This window comes from Corythoichthys intestinalis, chromosome 13 (genome assembly GCF_030265065.1).
Source record: "Corythoichthys intestinalis isolate RoL2023-P3 chromosome 13, ASM3026506v1, whole genome shotgun sequence".
Lineage (NCBI taxonomy): Eukaryota > Metazoa > Chordata > Actinopteri > Syngnathiformes > Syngnathidae > Corythoichthys > Corythoichthys intestinalis.
In genome coordinates this window covers 32577379-32589704 of record NC_080407.1, presented here as the reverse complement: position 1 = coordinate 32589704, position 12326 = coordinate 32577379, and positions in this window count along the sequence as shown.

The following is a 12326-nucleotide window of genomic DNA, read 5'->3' as shown; positions in this document are numbered from 1 at the left end:
ACTGTGAAAAGGCTGAAATGGCTTTTTTGACCTAAGTTTAATGATTGCGCTCAAACCAAATGTCCTAGAACGAAATTTTCAAATGTAACTATTAGAATGTGATACAATACACTATTGGGTGAAGTTTGGTTGACTTCTGCGCAGCGGTTTGGGAGTTAACATCAAAATTACATTTCTCGGCCATATCGCATAGATCTCACTGTGAAAAGGCTTAAATGGCTTTTTTGACCTAAGTTTGAGGATTGCGCTCAAATCAAATGTCCTAGAGCCAAATTTCCACATGTAACTACTAGATTGTGATACAATACACTAATGGGTGAAGTTTGGTTTACTTCTGCGCAGCGGTTTGGGAGTTAACATCAAAATTACATTTCTCGGCCATATCGCATAGATCTCACTGTGAAAAGGCTTAAATGGCTTTTTTGACCTAAGTTTAATAATTGCGCTCAAACCAAATGTCCTAGAACGAAATTTTAAAATGTAACTACTAGAATGTGATACAATACACTATTGGGTGAAGTTTGGTTGACTTCTGCGCAGCGGTTTGGGAGTTAACATCAAAATTACTTTTCTCGGCCATATCGCATAGATCTCACTGTGAAAAGGCTTAAATGGCTTTTTTGACCTAAGTTTGAGGATTGCGCTCAAATCAAATGTCCTAGAACCAAATTTCCACATGTAACTACTAGATTGTGATACAATACACTAATGGGTGAAGTTTGGTTGACTTCTGCGCAGCGGTTTGGGAGTTAACATCAAAATTACATTTCTCGGCCATATCGCGTAGATCTCACTGTGAAAAGGCTTAAATGGCTTTTTTGACCTAAGTTTGAGGATTGCGCTCAAATCAAATGTCCTAGAACCAAATGTCCACATGTAACTACTAGATTGTGATACAATACACTAATGGGTGAAGTTTGGTTTACTTCAGCGCAGCGGTTTGGGAGTTAACATCAAAATTACATTTCTCGGCCATATCGCATAGATCTCACTGTGAAAAGGCTTAAATGGCTTTTTTGACCTAAGTTTGAGGATTGCGCTCAAATCAAATGTCCTAGAACCAAATTTCCACATGTAATTACAAGATTGTGATACAATACACTAATGGGTGAAGTTTGGTTGACTTCTGCGCAGCGGTTTGGGAGTTAACATCAAAATTACATTTCTCGGCCATATCGCATAGATCTCACTGTGAAAAGGCTTAAATGACTTTTTTAATTAACTTTAATGATTGCGCTCAAACCAAATGTCCTCGAACGAAATTTTAAAATGTAACTACTAGAATGTGATACAATACACTATTGGTTGAAGTTTAGTTGACTTCTGCGCAGCGGTTTGGGAGTTAACATCAAAATTACATTTCTCGGCCATATCGCATAGATCTCACTGTGAAAAGGCTTAAATGGCTTTTTTGACCTAAGTTTGAGGATTGCGCTCAAATCAAATGTCCTAGAACCAAATTTCCACATGTAACTACTAGATTGTGATACAATACACTAATGGGTGAAGTTTGGTTGACTTCTGCGCAGCGGTTTGGGAGTTAACATCAAAATTACATTTCTCGGCCATATCGCATAGATCTCACTGTGAAAAGGCTTAAATGACTTTTTTAATTAAGTTTTATGATTGCGCTCAAACAAAATTTCCTAGAACAAAATTTTCAAATGTAACTACTAGATTGTGATACAATACACTATTGGGTGAAGTTTGGTTGACTTCTGCGCAGCGGTTTGGGAGTTAACATCAAAATTACATTTCTCGGCCATATCGCATAGATCTCACTGTGAAAAGGCTTAAATGGCTTTTTTGACCTAAGTTTGAGGATTGCGCTCAAATCAAATGTCCTAGAACCAAATTTCCACATGTAATTACTAGATTGTGATACAATACACTAATGGGTGAAGTTTGGTTGACTTCTGCGCAGCGGTTTGGGAGTTAACATCAAAATTACATTTCTCGGCCATATCGCATAGATCTCACTGTGAAAAGGCTTAAATGACTTTTTTAATTAACTTTAATGATTGCGCTCAAACCAAATGTCCTCGAACGAAATTTTAAAATGTAACTACTAGAATGTGATACAATACACTATTGGGTGAAGTTTAGTTGACTTCTGCGCAGCGGTTTGGGAGTTAATATCAAAATTACATTTCTCGGCCATATCGCATAGATCTCACTGTGAAAAGGCTTAAATGACTTTTTTAATTAAGTTTGATGATTGCGTTCAGACAAAATGTCCTAGAACAAAATTTTCAAATGTAACTACTAGATTGTGATACAATACACTTTTGGGTGAAGTTTGGTTGACTTCTGCGCAGCGGTTTGGGAGTTAACATCAAAATTACATTTCTCGGCCATATCGCATAGATCTCACTGTGAAAAGGCTTAAATGACTTTTTTAATTAAGTTTGATGATTGCGTTCAAACAAAATGTCCTAGAACAAAATTTTCAAATGTAACTACTAGATTGTGATACAATACACTATTGGGTGAAGTTTGGTTGACTTCTGCGCAGCGGTTTGGGAGTTAACATCAAAATTACATTTCTCGGCCATATCGCATAGATCTCACTGTGAAAAGGCTTAAATGGCTTTTTTGACCTAAGTTTGAGGATTGCGCTCAAATCAAATGTCCTAGAACCAAATGTCCACATGTAACTACTAGATTGTGATACAATACACTAATGGGTGAAGTTTGGTTTACTTCTGCGCAGCGGTTTGGGAGTTAACATCAAAATTACATTTCTCGGCCATATCGCATAGATCTCACTGTGAAAAGGCTTAAATGGCTTTTTTGACCTAAGTTTGAGGATTGCGCTCAAATCAAATGTCCTAGAACCAAATTTCCACATGTAATTACTAGATTGTGATACAATACACTAATGGGTGAAGTTTGGTTGACTTCTGCGCAGCGGTTTGGGAGTTAACATCAAAATTACATTTCTCGGCCATATCGCATAGATCTCACTGTGAAAAGGCTTAAATGACTTTTTTAATTAACTTTAATGATTGCGCTCAAACCAAATGTCCTCGAACGAAATTTTAAAATGTAACTACTAGAATGTGATACAATACACTATTGGGTGAAGTTTAGTTGACTTCTGCGCAGCGGTTTGGGAGTTAACATCAAAATTACATTTCTCGGCCATATCGCATAGATCTCACTGTGAAAAGGCTTAAATGACTTTTTTAATTAAGTTTGATGATTGCGTTCAGACAAAATGTCCTAGAACAAAATTTTCAAATGTAACTACTAGATTGTGATACAATACACTTTTGGGTGAAGTTTGGTTGACTTCTGCGCAGCGGTTTGGGAGTTAACATCAAAATTACATTTCTCGGCCATATCGCATAGATCTCACTGTGAAAAGGCTTAAATGACTTTTTTAATTAAGTTTGATGATTGCGTTCAAACAAAATGTCCTAGAACAAAATTTTCAAATGTAACTACTAGATTGTGATACAATACACTATTGGGTGAAGTTTGGTTGACTTCTGCGCAGCGGTTTGGGAGTTAACATCAAAATTACATTTCTCGGCCATATCGCATAGATCTCACTGTGAAAAGGCTTAAATGGCTTTTTTGACCTAAGTTTGAGGATTGCGCTCAAATCAAATGTCCTAGAACCAAATGTCCACATGTAACTACTAGATTGTGATACAATACACTAATGGGTGAAGTTTGGTTTACTTCAGCGCAGCGGTTTGGGAGTTAACATCAAAATTACATTTCTCGGCCATATCGCATAGATCTCACTGTGAAAAGGCTTAAATGGCTTTTTTGACCTAAGTTTGAGGATTGCGCTCAAATCAAATGTCCTAGAACCAAATTTCCACATGTAATTACAAGATTGTGATACAATACACTAATGGGTGAAGTTTGGTTGACTTCTGCGCAGCGGTTTGGGAGTTAACATCAAAATTACATTTCTCGGCCATATCGCATAGATCTCACTGTGAAAAGGCTTAAATGACTTTTTTAATTAACTTTAATGATTGCGCTCAAACCAAATGTCCTCGAACGAAATTTTAAAATGTAACTACTAGAATGTGATACAATACACTATTGGTTGAAGTTTAGTTGACTTCTGCGCAGCGGTTTGGGAGTTAACATCAAAATTACATTTCTCGGCCATATCGCATAGATCTCACTGTGAAAAGGCTTAAATGGCTTTTTTGACCTAAGTTTGAGGATTGCGCTCAAATCAAATGTCCTAGAACCAAATTTCCACATGTAACTACTAGATTGTGATACAATACACTAATGGGTGAAGTTTGGTTGACTTCTGCGCAGCGGTTTGGGAGTTAACATCAAAATTACATTTCTCGGCCATATCGCATAGATCTCACTGTGAAAAGGCTTAAATGGCTTTTTTGACCTAAGTTTAATAATTGCGCTCAAACCAAATGTCCTAGAACGAAATTTTAAAATGTAACTACTAGAATGTGATACAATACACTATTGGGTGAAGTTTGGTTGACTTCTGCGCAGCGGTTTGGGAGTTAACATCAAAATTACATTTCTCGGCCATATCGCATAGATCTCACTGTGAAAAGGCTTAAATGGCTTTTTTGACCTAAGTTTGAGGATTGCGCTCAAATCAAATGTCCTAGAACCAAATTTCCACATGTAACTACTAGATTGTGATACAATACACTAATGGGTGAAGTTTGGTTGACTTCTGCGCAGCGGTTTGGGAGTTAACATCAAAATTACATTTCTCGGCCATATCGCATAGATCTCACTGTGAAAAGGCTTAAATGACTTTTTTAATTAAGTTTGATGATTGCGCTCAAACAAAATTTCCTAGAACAAAATTTTCAAATGTAACTACTAGATTGTGATACAATACACTATTGGGTGAAGTTTGGTTGACTTCTGCGCAGCGGTTTGGGAGTTAACATCAAAATTACATTTCTCGGCCATATCGCATAGATCTCACTGTGAAAAGGCTTAAATGACTTTTTTAATTAAGTTTGATGATTGCGTTCAGACAAAATGTCCTAGAACAAAATTTTCAAATGTAACTACTAGATTGTGATACAATACACTATTGGGTGAAGTTTGGTTGACTTCTGCGCAGCGGTTTGGGAGTTAACATCAAAATTACATTTCTCGGCCATATCGCATAGATCTCACTGTGAAAAGGCTTAAATGACTTTTTTAATTAAGTTTGATGATTGCGTTCAAACAAAATGTCCTAGAACAAAATTTTCAAATGTAACTACTAGATTGTGATACAATACACTATTGGGTGAAGTTTGGTTGACTTCTGCGCAGCGGTTTGGGAGTTAACATCAAAATTACATTTCTCGGCCATATCGCATAGATCTCACTGTGAAAAGGCTTAAATGGCTTTTTTGACCTAAGTTTGAGGATTGCGCTCAAATCAAATGTCCTAGAACCAAATGTCCACATGTAACTACTAGATTGTGATACAATACACTAATGGGTGAAGTTTGGTTGACTTCTGCGCAGCGGTTTGGGAGTTAACATCAAAATTACATTTCTCGGCCATATCGCATAGATCTCACTGTGAAAAGGCTTAAATGACTTTTTTAATTAAGTTTAATGATTGCGCTCAAACCAAATGTCCTCGAACGAAATTTTAAAATGTAACTACTAGAATGTGATACAATACACTATTGGGTGAAGTTTAGTTGACTTCTGCGCAGCGGTTTGGGAGTTAACATCAAAATTACATTTCTCGGCCATATCGCATAGATCTCACTGTGAAAAGGCTTAAATGGCTTTTTTGACCTAAGTTTGAGGATTGCGCTCAAATCAAATGTCCTAGAACCAAATTTCCACATGTAACTACTAGATTGTGATACAATACACTAATGGGTGAAGTTTGGTTGACTTCTGCGCAGCGGTTTGGGAGTTAACATCAAAATTACATTTCTCGGCCATATCGCATAGATCTCACTGTGAAAAGGCTTAAATGGCTTTTTTGACCTAAGTTTAATAATTGCGCTCAAACCAAATGTCCTAGAACGAAATTTTAAAATGTAACTACTAGAATGTGATACAATACACTATTGGGTGAAGTTTGGTTGACTTCTGCGCAGCGGTTTGGGAGTTAACATCAAAATTACATTTCTCGGCCATATCGCATAGATCTCACTGTGAAAAGGCTTAAATGGCTTTTTTGACCTAAGTTTGAGGATTGCGCTCAAATCAAATGTCCTAGAACCAAATTTCCACATGTAACTACTAGATTGTGATACAATACACTAATGGGTGAAGTTTGGTTGACTTCTGCGCAGCGGTTTGGGAGTTAACATCAAAATTACATTTCTCGGCCATATCGCATAGATCTCACTGTGAAAAGGCTTAAATGACTTTTTTAATTAAGTTTGATGATTGCGCTCAAACAAAATTTCCTAGAACAAAATTTTCAAATGTAACTACTAGATTGTGATACAATACACTATTGGGTGAAGTTTGGTTGACTTCTGCGCAGCGGTTTGGGAGTTAACATCAAAATTACATTTCTCGGCCATATCGCATAGATCTCACTGTGAAAAGGCTTAAATGACTTTTTTAATTAAGTTTGATGATTGCGTTCAAACAAAATGTCCTAGAACAAAATTTTCAAATGTAACTACTAGATTGTGATACAATACACTATTGGGTGAAGTTTGGTTGACTTCTGCGCAGCGGTTTGGGAGTTAACATCAAAATTACATTTCTCGGCCATATCGCATAGATCTCACTGTGAAAAGGCTTAAATGACTTTTTTAATTAGGTTTGATGATTGCGTTCAGACAAAATGTCCTAGAACAAAATTTTCAAATGTAACTACTAGATTGTGATACAATACACTATTGGGTGAAGTTTGGTTGACTTCTGCGCAGCGGTTTGGGAGTTAACATCAAAATTACATTTCTCGGCCATATCGCATAGATCTCACTGTGAAAAGGCTTAAATGACTTTTTTTAATTAAGTTTAATGATTGCGCTCAAACCAAATGTCCTAGAACGAAATATTCAAATGTAACTACTAGAATGTGATACAATACACTATTGGGTGAAGTTTAGTTGACTTCTGCGCAGCGGTTTGGGAGTTAACATCAAAATTACATTTCTCGGCCATATCGCATAGATCTCACTGTGAAAAGGCTTAAATGGCTTTTTTGACCTAAGTTTAATAATTGCGCTCAAACCAAATGTCCTAGAACGAAATTTTAAAATGTAACTACTAGAATGTGATACAATACACTATTGGGTGAAGTTTGGTTGACTTCTGCGCAGCGGTTTGGGAGTTAACATCAAAATTACATTTCTCGGCCATATCGCATAGATCTCACTGTGAAAAGGCTTAAATGGCTTTTTTGACCTAAGTTCGAGGATTGCGCTCAAATCAAATGTCCTAGAACCAAATTTCCACATGTAACTACTAGATTGTGATACAATACACTAATGGATGAAGTTTGGTTTACTTCTGCGCAGCGGTTTGGGAGTTAACATCAAAATTACATTTCTCGGCCATATCGCATAGATCTCACTGTGAAAAGGCTTAAATGGCTTTTTTGACCTAAGTTTGAGGATTGCGCTCAAATCAAATGTCCTAGAACCAAATTTCCACATGTAACTACTAGATTGTGATACAATACACTAATGGGTGAAGTTTGGTTGACTTCTGCGCAGTGGTTTGGGAGTTAACATCAAAATTACATTTCTCGGCCATATCGCATAGATCTCACTGTGAAAAGGCTTAAATGACTTTTTTAATTAAGTTTGATGATTGCGCTCAAACAAAATTTCCTAGAACAAAATTTTCAAATGTAACTACTAGATTGTGATACAATACACTATTGGGTGAAGTTTGGTTGACTTCTGCGCAGCGGTTTGGGAGTTAACATCAAAATTACATTTCTCGGCCATATCGCATAGATCTCACTGTGAAAAGGCTTAAATGACTTTTTTAATTAAGTTTGATGATTGCGTTCAAACAAAATGTCCTAGAACAAAATTTTCAAATGTAACTACTAGATTGTGATACAATACACTATTGGGTGAAGTTTGGTTGACTTCTGCGCAGCGGTTTGGGAGTTAACATCAAAATTACATTTCTCGGCCATATCGCATAGATCTCACTGTGAAAAGGCTTAAATGACTTTTTTTAATTAAGTTTAATGATTGCGCTCAAACCAAATGTCCTAGAACGAAATATTCAAATGTAACTACTAGAATGTGATACAATACACTATTGGGTGAAGTTTAGTTGACTTCTGCGCAGCGGTTTGGGAGTTAACATCAAAATTACATTTCTCGGCCATATCGCATAGATCTCACTGTGAAAAGGCTTAAATGGCTTTTTTGACATAAGTTTAATGATTGCGCTCAAACCAAATGTCCTAGAACGAAATTTTCAAATGTAACTACTAGAATGTGATACAATACACTAATGGGTGAAGTTTGGTTGACTTCTGCGCAGCGGTTTGGGAGTTAACATCAAAATTACATTTCTCGGCCATATCGCATAGATCTCACTGTGAAAAGGCTTAAATGACTTTTTTAATTAAGTTTGATGATTGCGCTCAAACAAAATGTTCTCGAACAAAATTTTCAAATGTAACTACTAGATTGTGATACAATACACTATTGGGTGAAGTTTGGTTGACTTCTGCGCAGCGGTTTGGGAGTTAACATCAAAATTACATTTCTCGGCCATATCGCATAGATCTCACTGTGAAAAGGCTTAAATGGCTTTTTTGACCTAAGTTTGAGGATTGCGCTCAAATCAAATGTCCTAGAACCAAATTTCCACATGTAACTACTAGATTGTGATACAATACACTAATGGTTGAAGTTTGGTTGACTTCTGCGCAGCGGTTTGGGAGTGAACATCAAAATTACATTTCTCGGCCATATCGCATAGATCTCACTGTGAAAAGACTTAAATGACTTTTTTTAATTAAGTTTGAAGATTGCGCTCAAATCAAATGTCCTAGAACTAAATATCCAAATGTAACTACTAGATTGTGATAAAATACACTATTGGGTGAAGTTTGGTTGACTTCTGCGCAGCGGTTTGGGAGTTAACATCAAAATTCCATTTCTCGGCCATATCGCATAGATCTCACTGTGAAAAGACTTAAATGACTTTTTTTAATTAAGTTTGAAGATTGCGCTCAAATCAAATGTCCTAGAACTAAATATCCAAATGTAACTACTAGAATGTGATACAATACACTATTGGGTGAAGTTTGGTTGACTTCTGCGCAGCGGTTTGGGAGTTAACATCAAAATTACATTTCTCGGCCATATCGCATAGATCTCACTGTGAAAAGGCTTAAATGGCTTTTTTGACCTAAGTTTGAGGATTGCGCTCAAATCAAATGTCCTAGAACCAAATTTCCAAATGTAACTACTAGATTGTGATACAATACACTAATGGGTGAAGTTTGGTTTACTTCTGCGCAGCGGTTTGGGAGTTAACATCAAAATTACATTTCTCGGCCATATCGCATAGATCTCACTGTGAAAAGGCTTAAATGGCTTTTTTGACCTAAGTTTGAGGATTGCGCTCAAATCAAATGTCCTAGAACCAAATTTCCAAATGTAACTACTAGATTGTGATACAATACACTAATGGATGAAGTTTGGTTGACTTCTGCGCAGCGGTTTGGGAGTTAACATCAAAATTACATTTCTCGGCCATATCGCATAGATCTCACTGTGAAAAGGCTTAAATGGCTTTTTTGACCTAAGTTTAATAATTGCGCTCAAACCAAATGTCCTAGAACGAAATTTTAAAATGTAACTACTAGAATGTGATACAATACACTATTGGGTGAAGTTTGGTTGACTTCTGCGCAGCGGTTTGGGAGTTAACATCAAAATTACATTTCTCGGCCATATCGCATAGATCTCACTGTGAAAAGGCTTAAATGGCTTTTTTGACCTAAGTTTTAGGATTGCGCTCAAATCAAATGTCCTAGAACCAAATTTCCACATGTAACTACTAGATTGTGATACAATACACTAATGGGTGAAGTTTGGTTGACTTCTGCGCAGCGGTTTGGGAGTTAACATCAAAATTACATTTCTCGGCCATATCGCGTAGATCTCACTGTGAAAAGGCTTAAATGACTTTTTTAATTAAGTTTGATGATTGCGCTCAAACAAAATTTCCTAGAACAAAATTTTCAAATGTAACTACTAGATTGTGATACAATACACTATTGGGTGAAGTTTGGTTGACTTCTGCGCAGCGGTTTGGGAGTTAACATCAAAATTACATTTCTCGGCCATATCGCATAGATCTCACTGTGAAAAGGCTTAAATGACTTTTTTAATTAAGTTTGATGATTGCGTTCAAACAAAATGTCCTAGAACAAAATTTTCAAATGTAACTACTAGATTGTGATACAATACACTATTGGGTGAAGTTTGGTTGACTTCTGCGCAGCGGTTTGGGAGTTAACATCAAAATTACATTTCTCGGCCATATCGCATAGATCTCACTGTGAAAAGGCTTAAATGGCTTTTTTGACCTAAGTTCGAGGATTGCGCTCAAATCAAATGTCCTAGAACCAAATTTCCACATGTAACTACTAGATTGTGATACAATACACTAATGGATGAAGTTTGGTTTACTTCTGCGCAGCGGTTTGGGAGTTAACATCAAAATTACATTTCTCGGCCATATCGCATAGATCTCACTGTGAAAAGGCTTAAATGGCTTTTTTGACCTAAGTTTGAGGATTGCGCTCAAATCAAATGTCCTAGAACCAAATTTCCACATGTAACTACTAGATTGTGATACAATACACTAATGGGTGAAGTTTGGTTGACTTCTGCACAGTGGTTTGGGAGTTAACATCAAAATTACATTTCTCGGCCATATCGCATAGATCTCACTGTGAAAAGGCTTAAATGACTTTTTTAATTAAGTTTGATGATTGCGCTCAAACAAAATTTCCTAGAACAAAATTTTCAAATGTAACTACTAGATTGTGATACAATACACTATTGGGTGAAGTTTGGTTGACTTCTGCGCAGCGGTTTGGGAGTTAACATCAAAATTACATTTCTCGGCCATATCGCATAGATCTCACTGTGAAAAGGCTTAAATGACTTTTTTAATTAAGTTTGATGATTGCGTTCAAACAAAATGTCCTAGAACAAAATTTTCAAATGTAACTACTAGATTGTGATACAATACACTATTGGGTGAAGTTTGGTTGACTTCTGCGCAGCGGTTTGGGAGTTAACATCAAAATTACATTTCTCGGCCATATCGCATAGATCTCACTGTGAAAAGGCTTAAATGACTTTTTTTAATTAAGTTTAATGATTGCGCTCAAACCAAATGTCCTAGAACGAAATATTCAAATGTAACTACTAGAATGTGATACAATACACTATTGGGTGAAGTTTAGTTGACTTCTGCGCAGCGGTTTGGGAGTTAACATCAAAATTACATTTCTCGGCCATATCGCATAGATCTCACTGTGAAAAGGCTTAAATGGCTTTTTTGACCTAAGTTTAATGATTGCGCTCAAACCAAATGTCCTAGAACGAAATTTTCAAATGTAACTACTAGAATGTGATACAATACACTAATGGGTGAAGTTTGTTTGACTTCTGCGCAGCGGTTTGGGAGTTAACATCAAAATTACATTTCTCGGCCATATCGCATAGATCTCACTGTGAAAAGGCTTAAATGACTTTTTTAATTAAGTTTGATGATTGCGCTCAAACAAAATGTTCTAGAACAAAATTTTCAAATGTAACTACTAGATTGTGATACAATACACTATTGGGTGAAGTTTGGTTGACTTCTGCGCAGCGGTTTGGGAGTTAACATCAAAATTACATTTCTCGGCCATATCGCATAGATCTCACTGTGAAAAGGCTTAAATGGCTTTTTTGACCTAAGTTTGAGGATTGCGCTCAAATCAAATGTCCTAGAACCAAATTTCCACATGTAACTACTAGATTGTGATACAATACACTAATGGTTGAAGTTTGGTTGACTTCTGCGCAGCGGTTTGGGAGTGAACATCAAAATTACATTTCTCGGCCATATCGCATAGATCTCACTGTGAAAAGACTTAAATGACTTTTTTTAATTAAGTTTGAAGATTGCGCTCAAATCAAATGTCCTAGAACTAAATATCCAAATGTAACTACTAGATTGTGATAAAATACACTATTGGGTGAAGTTTGGTTGACTTCTGCGCAGCGGTTTGGGAGTTAACATCAAAATTCCATTTCTCGGCCATATCGCATAGATCTCACTGTGAAAAGGCTTAAATGGCTTTTTTGACCTAAGTTTGAGGATTGCGCTCAAATCAAATGTCCTATAACCAA